Source organism: Castanea sativa, chromosome 1 (assembly GCF_040712315.1).
Source record: "Castanea sativa cultivar Marrone di Chiusa Pesio chromosome 1, ASM4071231v1".
Classification (NCBI taxonomy): domain Eukaryota; kingdom Viridiplantae; phylum Streptophyta; class Magnoliopsida; order Fagales; family Fagaceae; genus Castanea; species Castanea sativa.
The window spans coordinates 62,077,907-62,098,413 of record NC_134013.1 but is presented as its reverse complement, the minus strand read 5'-3'; the positions used below and the strand labels follow the sequence as shown (position 1 = coordinate 62,098,413).

Below are 20,507 nucleotides of genomic sequence, written 5' to 3'. Positions count from 1 at the left end.
ATCTGAGTTGCTGGTTGTGCCTCCTTGAACTCTTGAAGCATGTTCTTTGCTGTGGAAAGGACTTGTGCTAACAGGTATGGCTTGTTGCTAGTCCGAAGTTGGTTGCATTAAAACCAAATCGTCCACGCCATCGTCACGAACAATTCTGGTTGCTTGTCTTTCTCTAGCACAAAGCTTACAAGCTCGAAGAAGTTAGAAAACTTCTTAGACCTGCAAAACAACCACAACGAGTCAGCTTCCCAAATGGCTAAGAGAACAGAATAGTCCCACAGTGCATGGTAAACATCTTAAGCTTTCAAGTTACAGTGGCAGCAGACATCTTCAGCAATAACTCTTCTGCGGACCAGGTTTTTCTTCACTAGTAGAGCTTCCTTGCATGCCCTCCAAAGGAAATTTTTAACTTTATTCGGCACCGAGAGCCCCCATATCCAGCGCCAAATGTTTGAGGTCACTTGTTGGAGTTGGGGAGGAGATAAAGTGCCTGACTTTTCTTTAACAAGAAATCGGTATCCGAACTTAACAGTATACACACCATTAGGAACCTGAGGCCAAATGAGCTTATCTTTGACATTGGTGGGGTTGAGTGGAATTTTTAAGATCAACTCAGCTTCCATAGGAGCAAAGAGACCAAATACAACATTCCTATCCCAACTCCTATTCGTTGGATTGATGAGACAATCCACTGTTGCTTCCTGCAGACCTTCTATGACTGGAGATAAAACTCTTGGATGCTCTAGGCTAGGCAGCCATGGGTAGTCCCAAATCTTGATGGATTCTCCGTTACCCACTCTCCAACGGGCCCCTCTCCACAATACCTCCCTACCCTTGAGTAAACTCCTCCAAGCATATGAACCACTTGAATTATCTGGTGCCTCCATAAATGAGCAAGCAGGGAAAACTTTACTCTTAAAGACTTTGTGTAAAAAGCGATTCTTTATTGTGTAGGAGACGCCAAGCTTGTTTAGCTAACAAAGCGTCATTGAACAATGCCAAATCTTTAAAACCCATACCACCTTCAGATTTAGATTGGACAAGAGTCTCCCATTTTACCCAATGAATCTTACGCCTATCTCCTCGTTGATCCCACCAAAATTTCCTGATAAGACTCTCCAAATCATTGCATAGACCCATGGGGAGTTTGAAGTAGCTCATAGTGTAGGTGGGAATTGCTTGTACGACTGCTTTAATCAGAATCTCTCTCCCAGCCTGTGATAGTAATTTTTCCTCCCACCCTTGCAGTTTCCTCCAAACCTTCTCCTTAATAAAGTCAAAGCTAGCTTTCTTCCTCCTCCCCACAAAGGATGGTAAGCCTAGATACTTCTCATACTGGTTGATTTCCAGAACCCCCAAGGCTTGCTTAATGTGCTCTCTTTTTTCCTCTGAGGTGTGCTTACTGAAGAAGATGGTGGTTTTATTCATGTTGATTTGTTGGCCAGAACAGCTCTCATACACATTTAGGATCTCCAAAATGTTATTACATCCCTGTTCAGTGGCCCTGCAAAAGATAAGACTATCGTCTGCAAAAAGAAGATGAGTTAGTCTCGGTCCTTTTCTGCAAAAAGCATAACCTTTAATGTCTCCACGGATGGCTGCTTGGGATATTAAACTATTTAAACCTTCAGTGCACAACAAGAAAAGAAATGGTGATAGTGGGTCACCTTGTCTAATACCTCGGGTTGGGACAATCATGCCTTGAGGTTCACCGTTAGTCAGGATGGAATAGGATACAGTAGTTATGCAAATCATCATTAATCTAACCTATCTTTCGTCAAACCCCATTTTCCTCATCACTGCTTCTAAATAAACCCACTCAACCCTATCGTAAGCTTTGTTCATATCTAGCTTTATGACCATATAATCATCTTTCCCTGTGTGCATCTGCATACTATGTAAAGATTCAAAAGCCATCAAAATATTATCTGATATAAGACAACTCTTCGTAAAAGCACTTTGGTTTTCAGTGATAATATTTGGTTGGATTTTTTAAAGCCTATTTGCTAAAACCTTTGAAAATTTTTTATACAATACATTGCAAAGGCTAATAGGCTGAAATTCAAACACAAATTCCGGATTTTTAACCTTAGGAATGAGAGTAATAAAAGTATGATTAAGGTTTGCAGGCAATGATGCAGAGTTTAAAAAGTGAAGCACAGAAGAGGTGACATCCTCACCTAATAAGTCCCAGTAATTTTGATAAAAGATAGGGGGCATACTATCTGGACTTGGCGCTTTTAGAGGGGCCATTTGTTTAATTGCAACATGCACTTCTGAAGCTTCAAAGTCAGCCACTAATCTTGCATTCATCTCATTATTTATAATGGTGCCTATATGCTGGATAGTGTTCTCCAAATTAAAGGGGCTGGCCGAATCAAATAAATTTTGATAGTAAGCCACAATAGTTTCAGCCACTTCATCTTGTCTCTTACACCACGTGCCATCAGTTTTCTTAAGGGAGTGAATGGAATTTCGACGAAGCCTTTGAGTGGCTCTTGCGTGGAAATACTTCGAATTCCTATCACCATATTTTGCCCATTGAACTTTGGACCTTTGCAGCCACATCCGAGCCTCCTTATCCATTAGTTGATTGAGTTCAAGCATCAATTCCTTAACCCAAAAATTCTGCCCAGTTCTCATAGCTTCCCTTTTGGCTTGCACAATCTCTTTCTTCTTTAGTTCCAGCTCTTTTCATGCTCCACTTCTTCAATTCGGCACCACATTTCTCAATCTTTTTTATAACTCTAGTACCCGGATTAGCAGGATCATTCACAGCCCACACTGCTTGAATAGTATCAGTACACCCCTTCTTTGCCAGCCACATCTCTTCAAACCGGAAGGGTTTAGCTGCCTTTGGTAAGATAAAATCCCTTGGCACAATCCAGATTGGACAATGGTCTGAAGAGAAAGATGGTAAGTGATGGACAGTAGTTCCAGGAAATCTAAGCAGCCATTCTCTGTTGGCCATACCCCGATCCAATCGCTCCCAAATCAAATGACCATCATTAAAATGCTTTTTCCAAGTAAATTGAGGTCCCATAAAGCCGAGATCCATAAAACCACACTCATCAATGGCATCTTTGAAAAGTTGCATTTGTAATTGACTTCTAACACTACCCCCAGTTTCTCCGATTGTCTAGTAATTTCATTAAAGTCACTCAAACAAAACCAAGGAAGTATCATTCGAGAGTTAAGCTCTCGAAGGAGTCTCCAAGACTCTATTCTTTTGTGTGTCACCGGCTTTGCATTAAATCCCGTAAGCCTCCAAGCTCCTTCCTTTCCTTTATTTACAACAGCATCAATATGGTTTTTAGATGACGTTTCCACATGTAAGTCAACAGTGTCCTTCCAAAAAAGAGCAAAACCTCCACTTCTATGTAATCTTTCCACAAAGTGCAGATTGTCAAAACTCAAATTTCTTTTAATTTCTTTTAGCCTTGCTTCATCTGCCCATGTCTCGGCTAAAAACATGACAGAGGGATCCTTTGCCTAAATTAAATCTCCAAGCTCCCGGACTGTACATGGGTTTCCAAGCCTACGACAGTTCCATGCTAGACAACTCATTAGGACTGGCGGGGCTGCACAGCAGCCTCTGCCAATAAATTTTGATCTCCATTAGAAATTTGAACCTTCTTGCATTCCTATTCTGTCTCTTCAACTTCCCCCACCTCAATAGGACGTTTACCCAAAGTTTGTGCATGCATGGTCTGTTCTGAAGTCTGATTCAAACGTGCCATACGTTTCCAAGTTCTCAAGCATGATTGGTTCCCTTCAAGGTCACGTGGATTTTTGTTGGAGTCATGTGCATTATTATGGGGTAGAAGGATAGAATTGTCACATGCATGTACCTGGTCAGAATGAATAGAAAAACTAGGGGGCAACTTTTCCATAAAATCCGGCTTAGATAAAAGGGGAGCATGAGAATCATATTTATTTATTTCCATATCAATATCCTGAAATTGAGCTTCAAAGTTTACCATCTTTTTGTGCGTGTTAACAGGCATCATAACAGGAAAAGATTCAGGGCAATCCACCTCTTTACCTGTAAGGGAAGATTGAGTGATATTTGCCTTATTACCCAGAGGCCAGAGTTTCTGCATTTTGATCATTTGTGAGCAAGTCGGGGCCAATCACGCGTGCAGCCACCTCCTGCGGCACCTCCGCTCCCTGTGGCCTCCTGTCTGAGCCACTTTCAGTCCTCACAGGGTTATCTTCCCCATCAAAATCTCCACTTGTACCTGGAACAAACATAAAAGACTTCTTGCCTATGGAGAATGGATCGGCTCGGAGCCACGGACCATACCCCTGTTGTTCTAAGGATAGCGAACCCTTGCTGGATAACCATACACTGCACTCCTTCGCATCGTGGGACACCATTCCACACCAATAGCAAAAGTTAGGCATCTTCTCATATTTGAAAGTTACCCAAACCTCACTGCCATTGCCGAGAAGGACTTTACGTCCTCTACTGAGGGGTCTTGTGACATTAATGCCCACTCTAATCCTTAAAAAATTACCACCGATGAGCTCACCGGCTTGTGAGGCTCTTGATACTTCCCCAAGGCTTTTGCCGATCCCGTATGCTGTCTTTTCATTTAGCCTGTTCACTGGAAGTCCATGGATTTGAACCCAGAACTTGACTGAATGAAATCTAATATTTCGGGTAGGGCAGGATCCATCATAACGAGAGAGGGTGATAAGATGTTTATCCTAAGTCCACGGTTCAGTAGCTAGAATCCTTTCAGTCTCGTTCTCATTGTCAAACACAAACAATAGAATATGATTACCAACATCTCGGATTTCAAATCCGTTTCGAGTTTTCTACAAAGGTTTGAGCGTTCTTCCAATCGCTTCGATATTAAGCGCTCTTCTTGTCATAAACTTGGCTGCGAGAATCACCTCATTAGCATCCGGGCTTTCTTCGTCTAAAGTGACCTTGTTGTTTTCTTCCTCCAAATGGGAGAATCGTTTCCAATCGTTCAGCATCTCGTCCATATTCTTCAAGGGAGAATCAGTACAATAGAAAGAAGGAAGGAAAAGATTTCGGTTTCCCCACCCCAAGAAAAGGAGACCACTAGCCCTACTATTAATGGTGTCAATAGAGGGAAAGAATATCAATCCTAAAGGAAGATAATGGATTCTACAGTCCCACTGCTCTAAGAGCATCCACACCAGCTCAGTTAAAAATTTGTAAAATAAAAGAAAGTACAATTTTTACACATTTTATGCAAAAAAACACCCACATCAGTAGGTGTATAAATAGCCAAAAATGTGAAAATCCATACACGAGCTACAGTACCATGTAAATATACACGAGTACTGTAGCTCGTGTATGGATTATTTTATTCCAGAAATAGTTCGCTCCATTTTTCCTCTCTTCTCCGTTCTCAACAAACTCAACAAATTCAGTATCATCCACAGAGAAATTAACACAGATACTTAGTAACAAACTCAGACATACACTTGCTCAAAAAAAAAAAAACACACAGATACACAAACACACCCACGATGCTTTGGTCGGCGGAGCTGCGGATCGGAGCTGGGATCGGTGGTGCTGGGGATCGGAGATCGGAGCTGGGATCGGTGGTGTGTGGATCGGAGATCGGAGCTGGGATCGGTGGTGCGTGGATCGGAGATCGCGGCTAGGCTCGGTGGTGCGTGGTTCGGAGATCGCAGCTAGGCTCGGCGTTGCGTGGATCGGAGATCGCAGCTGGGCTCGGTGTGGATCAGAGATCGCGGCTAGGCTCGGCGGTGCGTGGATCAGAGATTGCGGCTGGGCTCGGTGGTGCGTGGATCGGAGATCAGTGCGTGGATCGAAGATCGCGGCTGGGCTCGGTGTGGATTGGAGATCGCGGCTGGGCTCGGTGGTCGTGAATCGGAGATCGCGGCTGGGATCGGAGATCGGTGTTGTAGATCGGAGATCGGAGTTGGAAAATGGGTAGAGAGATGGGTAGAGAGAGAGAGAGACATGAATCAGAAATGAAGAGAAGAAATGAAGAGAAGGAGAGAGAGAGAGAGAGAGAGAGAGAGAGAGAGAGAGAAATTACCAAAAAATGAAGAGAAGGCGCGCGGCAGTTGGAGAGGAGTAATAAAAAAAGTGATGAAATTATTATTTAATTAATAGAGGTGGTAGGATAGATGAACTGATGTGTGTGATTTGTAAAAATGAATGTGTAAAATTTTAAAAGGAGGTTTTTTGTGTAAAATAGAGGAAATTTTTACACGAGCTGATGTGGTTGCTCTAACCTACGCTAGAGAGACATGAGCAGAGAAAAAAAGTTATTCTTTTTGATTATCGTGAGATTTTTTTAATAATTTATATTATGGAAAAATTATAATTTACCTACATGTGGTTTGGCTGAAATTTAAGTTACCTACCTGTGATTTAAAATTTGACACTTTACCTACTTGAGGTATGACCAAAATTTAAGTTGCCTGCTTGTGGTTTGAAATTTCATAATGAAAGTATTCCGATGGATAGTTTTTTATTTTATTTAATATTGTATTTTTATGTTTATTGTGTTTTTGGAGAAGAGAGATATAAAAGTTGAGCAAAATTACATATTTATCTATGTTTTTAACAGATGTGAGTTATAGAAATTTAATTGAGCTAACCTCATGTGGGTAAAGTGTCAAATTTCAAACCACAGATAGGCAACTTAAATTTCAACCAAACCACATGTGGGTAAATTGTAATCTGCCCTTATATTATTAAGTACGTGAAGTATCTTCTTCAAACAAATATATGAGTAAAAATTTAAATTTAATGTTAATTTTACTATAACATAAAAAAATTTAATCTAATAATCTGTAAATACTATACAAATATAAGGAAATGTATAGAGTATTATTTATTTTTTATTAAGTAATGTTATAAATACAACAATTTTTAAGAGGTTTTTTTTTTTTTTTTTTGCTGAACAATTTTTAAGAGGTTTAACTAAAGTATATTTTCCGTTGAATAATAAAAGCATACATTTTCGATGAAGACCTCAAGATTCAAACCCTCCAACCCCGTTTATCTGATTATTAAAATAAATAATAAAGGAACACGTCTATCTTATTGAAATATACAGCATGTTTGTCTTTTCCTTGGTTAAAAACTTAAAGCTTGAGTCAAATTTTTATCAAGCATAAAAAATTAAGAAAGAAATTAAAAATAAAATAAATAATAAAATCAATGATAAGGAAGACATGCACGGTTTTTCATCGTGAATACTTGCCATAAAGTGATTGATTTCTTTCTAGGAAATTTGTATTTATTTAGGGTCTGTTTGGATACCGCTTATTGTTGAAAATTAAAAACACTATAGTAAAATCATTTTTAAATGTGTGAATAGTGCCGTGGGACTCAGTTTTAAACTTATTTTTGCTGAAAAAAAGCACTTGTGGGTCTTGTGAACAGTGCACGAGACCCACACAAAATACATAGACACGCGTCTGCTTTCCTTTTCAATGCAGTCCAAACGTGCACTTATTGAGGAGGAGTTGACTATCTAAACTCGTATCGATCTTTTATTTATTTGGGTCCGGTTAATGTATGCTTGATAAGCATACACTAATGTATGCCTAATAAGCATACATTGATAATTTATTTTGAGAAACTTTTTATGGGAAATTGAAAAAACTGTCAAACTTTTTTCAATTTTTCATAAAAAAATTCTTAAAATGATTTACTATTGTGCGTCATAATTAAGTATATACGTTAGTAAAACCCTATTTATTTATTTATAGGGAAATATTATATATACGTTAGTAAAACCCTATTTATTTATTTATAGGGAAATATTAACAGATGACCTAAGGGCATTTGTTAATGAACCATTTTAGAAAAATTTCTATACTAAAAGAAAAATAGCAATTAATGTTTTGACATTTTTTTCTATGGACAAAACTTAGATACAATATCTTAGGTGTTGTTCCTTAAGTTCTCCTTTTAATATTCAGTCATGTGGCTACTTAACTAAAAATTACACTTCTATCCTATGAGAAAAAATCTACATAATTAAATTCTAAGAGGGGAACCTAAGGAATAGCATTAAATATTGTACCTAAGTCTTGCCTTTTTTTTTTTTCTATTTCTCATAAAAATGTTGTCAAAACTTTTCTAATATAATTTATTAACAATTGTCGTAAAGGAACCTGCTAACATGACTCTTATTTATATCATATAAAGAGATTGTGAGTTTCGATAAACTTATATGATATATTATTTTATTGAGGAATAAAATAGCTACAATTCTTCACAAAATTATACTACCTAGTCCTTTTAAAAAATAATAATAGTATGACCATAACTTTTGTTACAACTTTTGTAGTATTACTTATATGATGTTAATCCTATTACAACATTGTGTATCAACAATTGTGAAAATATTATATATAAAAAAGTTATATTCCTAGCATTATTCTTTTTTTTTTTTGGTGAGAATTTTTTTAATAATTTAGATTATTTAGTACATTAACTATCTTCTCCAAATAGATATTTGAGTAAAAAATTAAATTTAATGTAAATTTTACTAGAACGTAATTTTTTTAATCTTATAATATGTAAATATTGTACAAATATAAGGAAATTTATAGAGGTTTTTATATTATTGATCAAGTAATGTTATAGATAAAACAATTCTAAGGAGGCCTTGTTCATCCACGTGCATGATTTGGGGCTTGAACCTACCCCAGTTTTGAAGAGGTTTGACTATAGTAACATTTTTCCCCGAATACTAAGTATGCATTTGGTATGACTTAATTTTGCTAACTTATTTTTGCTACTATTTATGAATCCCACTGCACTTTTTGGTACTATTCATAGATCCTACTATACTATTTCAACTAACTTTTATATTTATATACAGTACTTTTAGTAAAAAAATTTCAAATTTAGAAAAATAAGTGAATCTTAAATAGACCGAAGTGGATCCTACATATGTTTTGGATGAAAGACTTTGAGATTCAAACCCACCCAATCTTGTCTATCTAATTATTAAAATAAATAAATAAAGCACGTTTGTCTATCTAATTAAAATATTAAAATATATAGCATGTTTGTCTTTTCCTTGGTTAAAACTTAAAAAGTTAGAAGTTAAAAATATACTAATGGAATAATTAGATCGAATCAAATTTTTATCAAGCAATGATAAAAAAAATTAAGAAATAAATTCAAAAAGGGGGGGGGGGGTGGGGGTGGGGAAGATAAGAAGCAATGATAAATAAGACATGAAACATGCGTTACACTTTTTTTTTATTTATCCCTCACAGCTTTCGATCTTGAATACTTGCCATAAAGTGATTGGTTTCTTTATACAAAATTTGTATTTATTTAAAGAGGAGGGATTGATTATCCAAACTGAAAAATTTTTAGGTAATCTCGGAGTATAGTGAAATGGTGTTCCCTCCTCTCACATTCATGGTGGACCCCATTATGAATTTAACGAGCGAACCCCACCATGAATGTGAGAGGAGGGAGTAGCATTCTCCGTACTCCGGGAGTAACTAAGAATTACTCATCCAAACTCATATGTATTTATCATATAAAAAGGTTGAGTTCCGTTAACGAATGCTATATATTCAAATCAAGCATCAATTTCTATTATTCCTATTAAAAGATGGATAATTACACAAGTCTCTCAAGAGGCTTCAAAAAATTATACAATCTAATCGTTAAAAAAAAATGACTTTTCTCAGTAAGGATTGTGTAAATCATAAGCCCCCATTACTATAATAAAAGGCCCCACAATTGTTAAAAATTATCTATTGGATGATAGTTGATTTTTTTTAAAGGTAAAATATATAAGTCAATTGTGCATTTTTTTATTTTTATATATATTGGGTTTAAGTTACACCTAGTATAACTCGAAGTAATATTATATTATCTAATAACTTTTTTTTAAGAGTGTGTTTCAATCTATGGTGTTCGATCCAAATAATATTTCTTTATTATCAGATCAAGACTCCAACCAGTTTTTGGTATAGGTAAGGATTGAATCCAAGATTTCTTATTCAATCATCAAAGACTTTACTAGTTGAGCTAACTGGAACCCATAATAACTTTTTATTGGATGTGAATTTTAACAAATCTACTGTTGAATTAAATTTTCTTCTTATACTTTACATCCTTACAGAATTTCAAGATAATTTAAGATTAATAAGTATGTTATTGATTAAATGTAAAAATGATAAGTTTTTGTATTTTAAGTTGTGCATAAAAGATGGGTTTCTAGAACGAATAAAAAATAATATCCGATAGGCACAAATCTTGGTATGCGTGTTGAAAACATAGAAGAAATATAATCCAATAGTAGAATTTCTAAAAAATTAATCCAAAAAAAAGTTATTAGGTGGTTACTTAGTAACACGTCATTTGTTTTGATGTAAAATATTTTACACATTTTACCATATTTGTTGTGAGATAAAATCTGGTCGACTGTCAAATATTTTACAGTCAATCTATAAAATAACCCTCCCAAGCGTTAAATACTTTACGCTTAAATGAAGGGCGAAAATGGCCAAATACCATCTTTTTCCGAAATTTGTAGCAACAAAAACACTGTTTCTGAAGTAATTGATGATCTACCACTTTACTGGTACTCGAGCTCTACAAACTCGAGTTTTAAGTAGTACTCGAGCACAGTAAACTCGAGTACCCCCTAGTTCTGCTACCGTGGCACCGTCTGACATGGCATTTGGCATTAAAAAAATCCACATGCTACTCGAGTTTCTTGGACTCGAGTACTATGCAACTCTGGTACCCGAGTCCATTAAACTCGAATATTAATCTGTATGACAAAGTGCAAATCATGCCGATTGATACTCAAGTCCATGAAACTCGAGTACTATGTTAGCAGTACTTGAGTCCATTAAACTTGAGTATCAATCTGTATGAAAGAACCCATTCTTGAGTGAAAAGCAAAATCATGCAAATTGGTATTCGATTCCGTGAAGCTCGAGTATCAATCTGTGTGGGAGGCCCTTCAAGCCTTCTTCATTTTTTGCCCCTGAGTTGTCCACAACTTTGAGAATAGTCCTCACCTAAATGAAAAGTTGCTGTAAAATTGCAAAGATATTAAGTTGATTAAGGTAAGATCTTCTCTTTTTTGAAAATGCGAGTATATTTTGTTTCAATTAGTAAATAAATTGTATTCTACAAATGAAATTTACAAAGTGTGGGTTTATATTTTGGTTGTAATGGTGATTGATGGAATTTGCAAAAGATTTCAAATTGTATTGTGCATTTTTGACAAATAAAGTTCATTCTAGTATAAAGTCTTGCAAGTCTACAGTCCATCAAAGTGTATATTTGGTGCTTCTGGTCTCTTTGCTGCAAGGTTGAAAGACGAACAGAAGTAAAACTGTTGGTCAATCTCAAAGCCATACTTGCTATATATCTATTATACATGATAAGGGAGCATAATGCTCAGGCAAAAGGAGTTTAAAAAAAAAAAAAAACTATAAATTTCCTACTTCTACATGCAGGTTGACTTCAAAATGTTTCCATATCTTGTATGGAAAGAGAAGCTTTCCCTTTTTACAATATTATAGTGGAAAGTGTGCATAGAACTTCATTTTCAGAGATGATTTATCTCATGAGGCTATGCTTTATCTTGCATTGAGGAGCATTTGTAACACACTCTTCATCTTGGGCCTTGCATCTGGTGATACATTCACACAACCAAGAGCAACCTTCAGGACTACAAGCATCTGACTTTTAATGGCAAGAGATTTTTAATTGACGTTAGAGTCAAGGATGTGATCTCGTTCCTCCACCCCCTGAACCCCAAGCTATAAGACTTGGGGAGGTAACATCTTGCAAACAGGCAGGTATCCCAAATTAGAGTTATATTAAAGAAGAAGTAGAAGTACAAAAGAATATTAATAACAAGAGTTAGACAACAAATACAAAGCATAGACCCTCTGTCACCTTTTTAAGTGCTTCTGCAAGTAACTTCTCATCCAAAACCAAGTCATCTGAGATTTCTGTTCCCTAAGTAGCCGCCCTTTTCTCCTCCAATAGTGTACGCGTCTCTGTTTTCAGGTTCAAGATACAATGTCAAGTTAGATCATATACCATGGCCTTTGAAGGAGCAATAGAACAACTTGAAAGCCAACACAAATTTGCTTTTTATTTCAAAAAGAATATTACAAGGAAAAGACACAAAAAAGCCTAAATCTAATACAAAGTACAAACCTTCAGTAGCTTCTTTACGAGCAATATTAGCCTTCATAAGATCTGTTGCAGCCTCTATTCCAACAGCACCAGTGCAATAGTTGTTTCGGATTATCTACTTGCAACATTTGTAGCCCCATTGGTGATCCTTCCACCATAAACCCCATACACTTGTGTGCTTGTTAATATAAACATCTTCTTCATACTTGCTTCTAGGAAGTGCCTTCTCCTGCAAATGCAATGAAGCATGCTACATAAGTATGCAAGAAAATATAACATAAAAGACCAACTTTCTTTTGTAATTGACAATTTTACCATCTAAAACAAAAAATCAGAATTTCAAGACCAACAATGCCAATGAAAAGTATTCATTACCTTAGATACAAACACCAAGTAAAATAATTAATCTCACTGAAAACAACCATAGAACAGTGCAAAGAAGCAATTCATTTTGAAAATCCTAAAACATTGTACATTAGATCATAATCCCAGATCTAGATCCATTTCATAGCCATTGAATTACCAAGAATTTAAACCCAAAAACAATTTGGAGCGAAATATTCCCAAGGCAAACACTCCATATGGCAACCTATCAGACTTGACAGGGTGATCAAAGAGCATGGAACAAACTCATGTCCAAAAATGCTATACATATTGCAGACCTTAATCATGCATTTCACAACTAAATGCTAAACATCAACATTGTTCAGAAACCTATGGCTCTTAATTCCAATCATCTTTTGCTCATCAAAAGTTTAAGTTCAAAGCTTAAGAGAGTACGTTATAAAACTAAGTAAACCATTGATACACATCATACCTGCCCTTTTATGATTCTGCCGGCACGATCATATTCAACTTCTCTTTCACTCTGTCCTAGTAGATGCTCCCTTGGAAGTTCTCCTTCAGTAGCTGCGTTTCCATACTTCTCCAAGATGTCATCTTTTGTTTGGGACTTCAGCTTCTCCTTAATGACCTTATAATTTTTATAAAGCAACTCAGCTTGGGATGGAGTTGCTTGCATGTGAATGTCTTGTCACTTATCAAATGCTTCCCATGAATGGATGTTAAGCTGCTTAAACTCCAAAGCTTCAGCGCTATTCCTATATTGATTATCTCCCTATAATAAAAGAGCCAAAGAAACCAAAGTGAGATAAATACATATTATAAACTTGCAAAAACTGCACCCAATCTATTCATAATACAATATCTAATGTTCAAAGAAACTTACCCTGTAGAACTTCTCATTAGGTTTTGCATCTGGGAGAGGATCTTCACGCATGGACCGGGTTTTGGGATCATAATGCACAGAGTTGACATCAAGATTCAACAGATATTTTGCAGTGTCCTCCCGAATACGCAAGTTCCTGAAAAATATATGCTTAGAATCGTAATATACAATATCCAACCCACAGGCTGGAATAAATTTCTACATAGTTGTATACAAGACCAGCAAGCACAAAAAGAAAGAATTTATTTCCATCTTCCATTAGAATGGCATTAAACTGGTGGAAATAGAAGGGAGCTCGACCTGACAGTTCCTGTGCTTCCACCACTTGTTGTACGCACATGCTTTTCAACCTTTGCAAAGTCCATTTGTTTGCTCTCATCAACCTTGGCCTTATCTATTCTTAGATCATCTTCATCATCATCCTCATCGTTGAATCCAACTTCACCATCTTCACCATTTTGGTAATTGTTTTTCTCCTCAAGTTTCTTAAGCTGCTGGTCCTTCAGGAATTTCCTTCGAGCCTCATCTCTTGCTTCATATCTCTCAATGACACGGGAATAGGTAGATGCATCATAGCCATTCCATCGGTCCCGTTTGCATCATAGTCAAGCTCAAAGGTCTCTATTTTTTCATCAGGTGCAATGTGTTTGCTTGTCCACTTTGCTCCTACTTTACGGGGCCTTTCCATACATGCCTTTGAATCATAAGTCATAGCTCCACAGCTGTTGAGAAGCAATTAAAAAATTTATTACCCCACATATGCAATGAAGAAAAAAAAAAAAAGGAATAACGTGGGCTTTCTTTTTTATGGTAAAAAAAGGGAGGTAAAAAATCCAACTAGCCAATTTTGTGGCATTACCACCAAGAGACCCCTACAAGATGCATACCTAGTCCGCGAGACCACCACTCGTCAGTACCTCGTTCCGCTTAGGGCATGTTCTTCGGTTATGCCCCTCTAGGTCACACAACCCGCATTGCACCTTCCTCCCCCCCTTCTTCCATGGTGTGGTTCTCGGCCGCTTCTCGCCCTCGTCCATCTCATTCCTGATTCATGTTGAGACAGGGTGACCTTTCTCTCGGATTAATTAGGGGTTAAGGACAACCCTTCAAGTTTCTTTAGGATTCGGCCATGATAATCTATCTTTCAACGCAGGGAAAACGGGAGCATAGCTTTGGAACGGTGCATACACGCTATAGCATGGGTCAATAGACTGCTCTCCATCATGTCGATACCTAATACAAACTGCAATGACATGTGAACATGGTATCTTGTACAGTTTCCATTTTTGACATGTTCAAGTTCTTTGCAGCAGATTAACTCCATGTGTGTGATTCTCAAGTCCAACAGTCCCTGGATTATGCGGTGTATCTACTTGATATGATTGTTGTTGCGCGCTCAATCTCGTCACCCTATGATGCTCCGCCTTCCCATAGGCAGGTATCATCGCGAACCATGGATGGGGCTTGACATGTCTCCCTATGGGCAAACTTATGGGATGGACCCGCATCATCATGTGCCATGGAGCTTGTGTCATAACTAGTGTCCAAACACCTCTCATCTGCTGTCTGACTTACCTCCTCCATGGTGTGGTTATGCACGGGTGTGTGACGCCCACCAGATGTGTGATGGTGACCGGTTTTAGGGCGCCGACTAGATGTATGACGCTGACTAGATTGACGCCCTCTATGCCCTTAACGTCCACCTGCTTGCCGACCACACCATACAGCTGGTTCACTTGTGTTGCCCGCAGTGCGTGCATTGTCCAAGGTCAACTGACTGATCTCTTCAACAGATTGCAAGGCATTAATACAGTCGGTGTAGATCTCGGACCCTGGTTCGCACTTCGCCATAATCCTCAACTGTGATTCAACCTGTCACAAGTATACAAGAGTAGTGTTAGAAGGTTGAATTAAACTATACGAAGCGAGGTACATTTATTACAGAACAGTCTTTGTAAACTTACCAAAGTGTCCCAGTACGAGATCTCTTTTGTAATATGCCAAACAGTGCGGGGACAAAACCACACCATACACTCGTCATTGCAGCTCATCTCCCCATGAAAGGGTGGTGCATCAGCAATCGTGGCGTGCACAGCCCATCTAGCAATATGCGTGTCATGTTCTTTAGCGCAGTTTTTTTTGTGCTTGCCTTGGAGTGTTATCTTGTGAAGTTTAATTGAAGTATCGACATTGATCGGTACGCCTTGCTTCATCCCAAACTGATGGAGAACACGTTCGGGGTGATGGCCTTCAACCACCCAAAAATGTATGAGCAGCACGATAGACCTCCATATGTGTTGGCCTGCCATACAATATGCGGGTAGGGAACCCAAATTATTTCTATATGGCTCTTAGAAAATCTACAATGATCCAACAAATGCAAACAACCATATTAACAATATAATTAGAAAAAATGTGTAACAAATGTGAACAATACATGGCAACAATGTTTAACTCTGAAAGGTATTAGATTTATTCATTCCAAAGCGAATTGTAAGTACAACAACTACATGCCAAAGCGGTTCCCACTTATATAGCACGATACCTGATTTGGTCATAGCGAAGCAAGCGACACACGATAAGCGCGTAGGACGTGCATTAGATGTTCAGTTGTTATCTAAGACCCTTTCCATCTAGCAACCAACATAGACATAACCTTTGTATTAGTTATTTACATAATTCCCATGTGAAAAAAGTTAATGCAGAAATGTAAAATAGTAAATATCTAAGATCCTACATACTTGATAGCAAGTGGACCTGGGGGCAGTGCCTGGTGTGGATGCCTCATCACAGGACATATGTGTGGAAACCTTGCCCACGCCCACAATTACACTAACAGCAGTGCACCACCAATTTGGTTGGCTGTCTTCTCTGAAGCCTTACAGAAATGTCTATATAGCCAACTTAGTGCTGCACTACCACAACTATAATTCTTTCCATTGCTGATTGGATTGAAAAATTGTAGATACATGATTAACAGCTGTTTGCCAGACTTGTCCATAAACAGCATACTACCCAACATTTGGAGTATGTAAGACCAAGCATACTGCTGCACAAGCACCTCAGTGGCGTCAGTAGGGAGAGGGTTGCAAAACCGCTCCTCGAGCCATTTGGCTTTTATCCTTGGCCCTTCCATCATTGCAGTTTTCTTACCATAACCGACTGGTCTGTCTGGCGGACTATGCCCTAGCAATTCGTAGCAGAAGTCACGCCAATTATCCATATGGGTAAATCCCACCACCGGCAAGCCATGTACAGGTACCCCCATTATGACCTCTATGTCTTGTAGCGTGATGGTCATCTCACCGTGGGGCAAGTGGAATGAGTGCGTCTCTGGCCACTATCTCTCCACTAAGGCCGTGATTAGTGCATGGTCAAGGTCCATATGTGGGACCCGAAGTAGCCCATCTAACCCCGCATCTGTGATATAAGCAGCAATCCATGGATCTAACCCACCTTCAAACAGACCTTTCTCTCGGTGATGACAAGTCAGTACACCTGACACTTCTTGCAAACAGAGTAGCTTAGTATTAATAATAGCATTCACTAAGCACGTAATAATTACACTTCAAACTTAAATGCCAAAAATCTTTCTACTACATATATTGACTACGATTTTGGACAAGTGTATACCTCGCCTGCCAAAGGAGCATCCCAAAGCAAACTTGAACGATGCACAGCCTGCCTCGTTAAGACAGTCCTTATAGAGGGTCCTGCTAGATGTGGATCCATATCTAGCATAAATTAAAGGTGATTAATGGCCCATTAAGTGACTACTGGCCCATTAGGTCAAATGCAAAGCATAAACATTCTAATTCTCTTTTTAAGGAGCATGATAGATTCTAAATTCTAATTCTCTTTTTAAGGAGCATGCCCAAGGCCTAACCTTTTAGATCTTTTTAAAATATATATATATATATATATATATATATATATATATATATATATATATATATATATATCATCCTAAATAGATTTGAAAGCGCACACACACACACACACACACATATATATATATATACACGCACAAAGAAAAGAGACACATTTTATGGCCTCAGAAGCAAATAAAACATTTACTCATGCCTAAGCCACTTGCATTAGATATTAAAATGAACGAATACAAATATATTTTCTTTTCTCAAGTAATTAATCCCTTAAAACCAGCAAAGCCAGTATAAGTAGAGCTGACCTCCCTTGATCAATCCCAATTTGCAATATATATATATATATATAAGAGATATTCAAAGCAATCAAGTTCAACAAGTCTACACACAACTACCAATTTAACAAATAAAGAAACATAATTCAACACCCCCTTCACAACCCCACCACCACCATTAAAATCAGTCCTACCAGTTTGGTTCAACAAGGATCCCATCAACCACACTTATCCTAAAACTCTAATAAGGAAACTGTTCAAAGTCTTTTATTTTCCCAAGTCTCTAAAGCAACCAAACCAAACAAAGCATTACAAAGCCAAACTAGCGTTACAAAACCATAAATAGGAAAACTAGTAGAGAATCTGAGATGCGTTAGAGCAACCTCTTACAATTTTTCTTCAATAATCACCTATGACCTATCAAGTAATCCAGCCACATCTTTCATGGTCAAACTTAAGAAAATGTAAAAATCTAAGACTATACTAAAAAACCCACCTAATAAAAACGTAATTTTTAAAACCCACATAAAGTTTGCTACTTTAAATTTTGTAATCTTAAACAGAAGTGTTTTTTAAAAACTCATGGAAGTGTAAACCAGAAAGAAAAAAATTTACCAAAACGTTAATCTTTAAGTGCAAGGTCGCTGACGAGAGGAGAGTTCTTGTTTTATGTCGTCGATGAGATGCGCTTGTCTCCGGTGGAGTGAGTGCGAGGTCGCCGACGAGAGGAGAGTTCTTGATTTTTGCCGCCGATGAGATGGGCTTGTCTCCGGTGGAGTGAGGGTTTGGGGTTTGTACGTTTGGGTGTGAAGGAGAGTGAGAGTGTGTTCAGGTAAGTGAGTGGTGAGTGAGAAATGAGAGTGACAAATAAAATTTGAATCTTTTGTGTTTTTAGTGGTGTACAACTCGAGTGATACTCGAGTTTTAGGGACTTGGGTACTACTAAGACAGTACTCGAGTCCACCACACTCAAGTATTAATTTGTAAGATTTTGCCATCATACCCGAGACATACTCGAGTTTAGGGAACTCGGGTACTACACTAATGCAGTACTCGAGCTTCTTAAACTTGAGTATTACATGACATTTTTTAATACCAAATGCTAGATCAGCCTGGGACATGGTGGCAGAACTGCTAGGTACTCGAGTTTACGAAACTCGAGTACCAGTTAGTACTCTAGTAATGGTAGTACTCGAGTTTGAGAAACTCGAGTACTAGAAAAGTGGTAGATCACCATTTAATTCCGAAACAGTGCTAACTTGACAATAATTTCAGACAAAGGTGGTATTTGGCCATTTTGGCCTAAATGAAGTAAAAAACATTTTACACTTCCCTTCACGCAACTCCCCCCCCCCTCTCTCTCTCTCTCTCACGAGTCACGACTACAACAGCCCAATTCCCTCTCACTCTCTCAAGTTCTCTCTTTCCACAAACCAAAGCCATGGAGCCATTCATCACTCTCAGGTTCGTCGGCGTCACTCATGTCCAACGCCACTGCCACTTTTCGCTGTCTCGTACTCCACCATCATCAACTCCAACCATTGATTTTTGGTTCAAACTTTTTTTTTCTTTTTCCGGTCCAATGATTCAGTTCATTATCCTCCATCACTGGCTCCACTTCCACCTCCATTGTCGTTGACTGAACCACTGATTCTTAAATTAGGAATTTTTTTTTTACCGCTGCATTAGTTTATCATTAGGGTTTTTTGGCTGGTTTGTGGGTTTTGGTGGGTGGCTAGTGGCTGGGTTTAATTTGTGGGTTGCAATGAGTGGCTTATGGCTGGGTTTTTGAGTTGCGATGGATGGCTGAGATTCGGGGTGGGTTCTCCATGTCTTTGCACTGTGGGTTCTATTAGATTTCGATTGCTCTCTTTAAAAAAAAAAATTATGGTAATTTTTTTGTGGGTGATTTATGGTTGATAAATTTGAGTCGTTTATTATTGAATTTGAGAATTGAGTTTGGGTTGTTGAGAAGTTTGAGCTTGGGTTTGAGAATTTATGGTTTGATTCAGGTTTAGGATTTGATTGAAATTTGAGTTTGTTGGTTGAGAATTTTTGAGCTGGGTTTATCCTAATGGGAGGAAAATTTTATGCATTTCATGTACACAACTAAACACGGTAAAATGCAAATATTTTCAGTAAAATATTTTACATGTATAGTATTTTACACTTGAAAATATTTTATATCGAAACAAATGAATTGTTAGAGTTATATCAAGTGTAACCGAAACCAAAAAAGAATTTATTGAAATAACAGAACCTGTACAAACTACTTTGAATTTCCAACTAAGGTTTGTACACCACAAACAGACATCCATTCATGCATAATTTTATGGGTCATTTCAATTTTGAATGATTACTAGAAGGGCGATTTTACGGGCCATTTCAATTTCAAAGGACTACTAGAAGGATGAGTCCACAACGGAAACACTTTACAAAGTGTCAAATAAACTTTTTAAGTTTTTAGGGGCTGTTTGGTAGAGTAGTTTGAGATGAGATTTTTGTAATTTTTTGAAATACGTGTAGGTGAAAAAGTGTGTCAAAAGTGTGTAATATTATTTAAAATGTAAAAATGTGAGTTTGAAATGGTATAACAAACAGGCCCAAAATATTGTGAAATTGTCAATTATGGAAGGAAGTTTGTATAAGATAGCTTTTTATAATAGTATTTTTGAAACTTGTTTGGACACAAGGATAGGGCACTTAAAGTGAGAAATCCTACAAGCAAACAAACCCAATTAGGTTGTTATCAAACAATAGTATTGTGAAAAGAAACGTTTTCTTTAGGCCGAGCCAATAAAATAAAAAACCACACCATTAATGGTTCTCAATTTAAAATTTCATTCAATTTGATAGCATGTCGATTTTTCAGAGTTAAATTGGTATAATATAATTAAGGCTAAGCCAAAAATGTTGGTTTAGACACTGGATTTGGAGGGCCAAAGTGGGAATAAAAGTAAAAT

The 20,507-nt window shown here is 37.5% G+C and overlaps 1 pseudogene; it reads right to left on the bottom strand.

Annotated features, from left to right (window-relative positions):
- Positions 1 to 11,267: 11,267 nt before the first annotated feature.
- On the bottom strand, positions 11,268 to 16,686 carry LOC142631626 (pre-mRNA-splicing factor SLU7-A-like; annotated as a pseudogene).
- Positions 16,687 to 20,507: the final 3,821 nt, after the last annotated feature.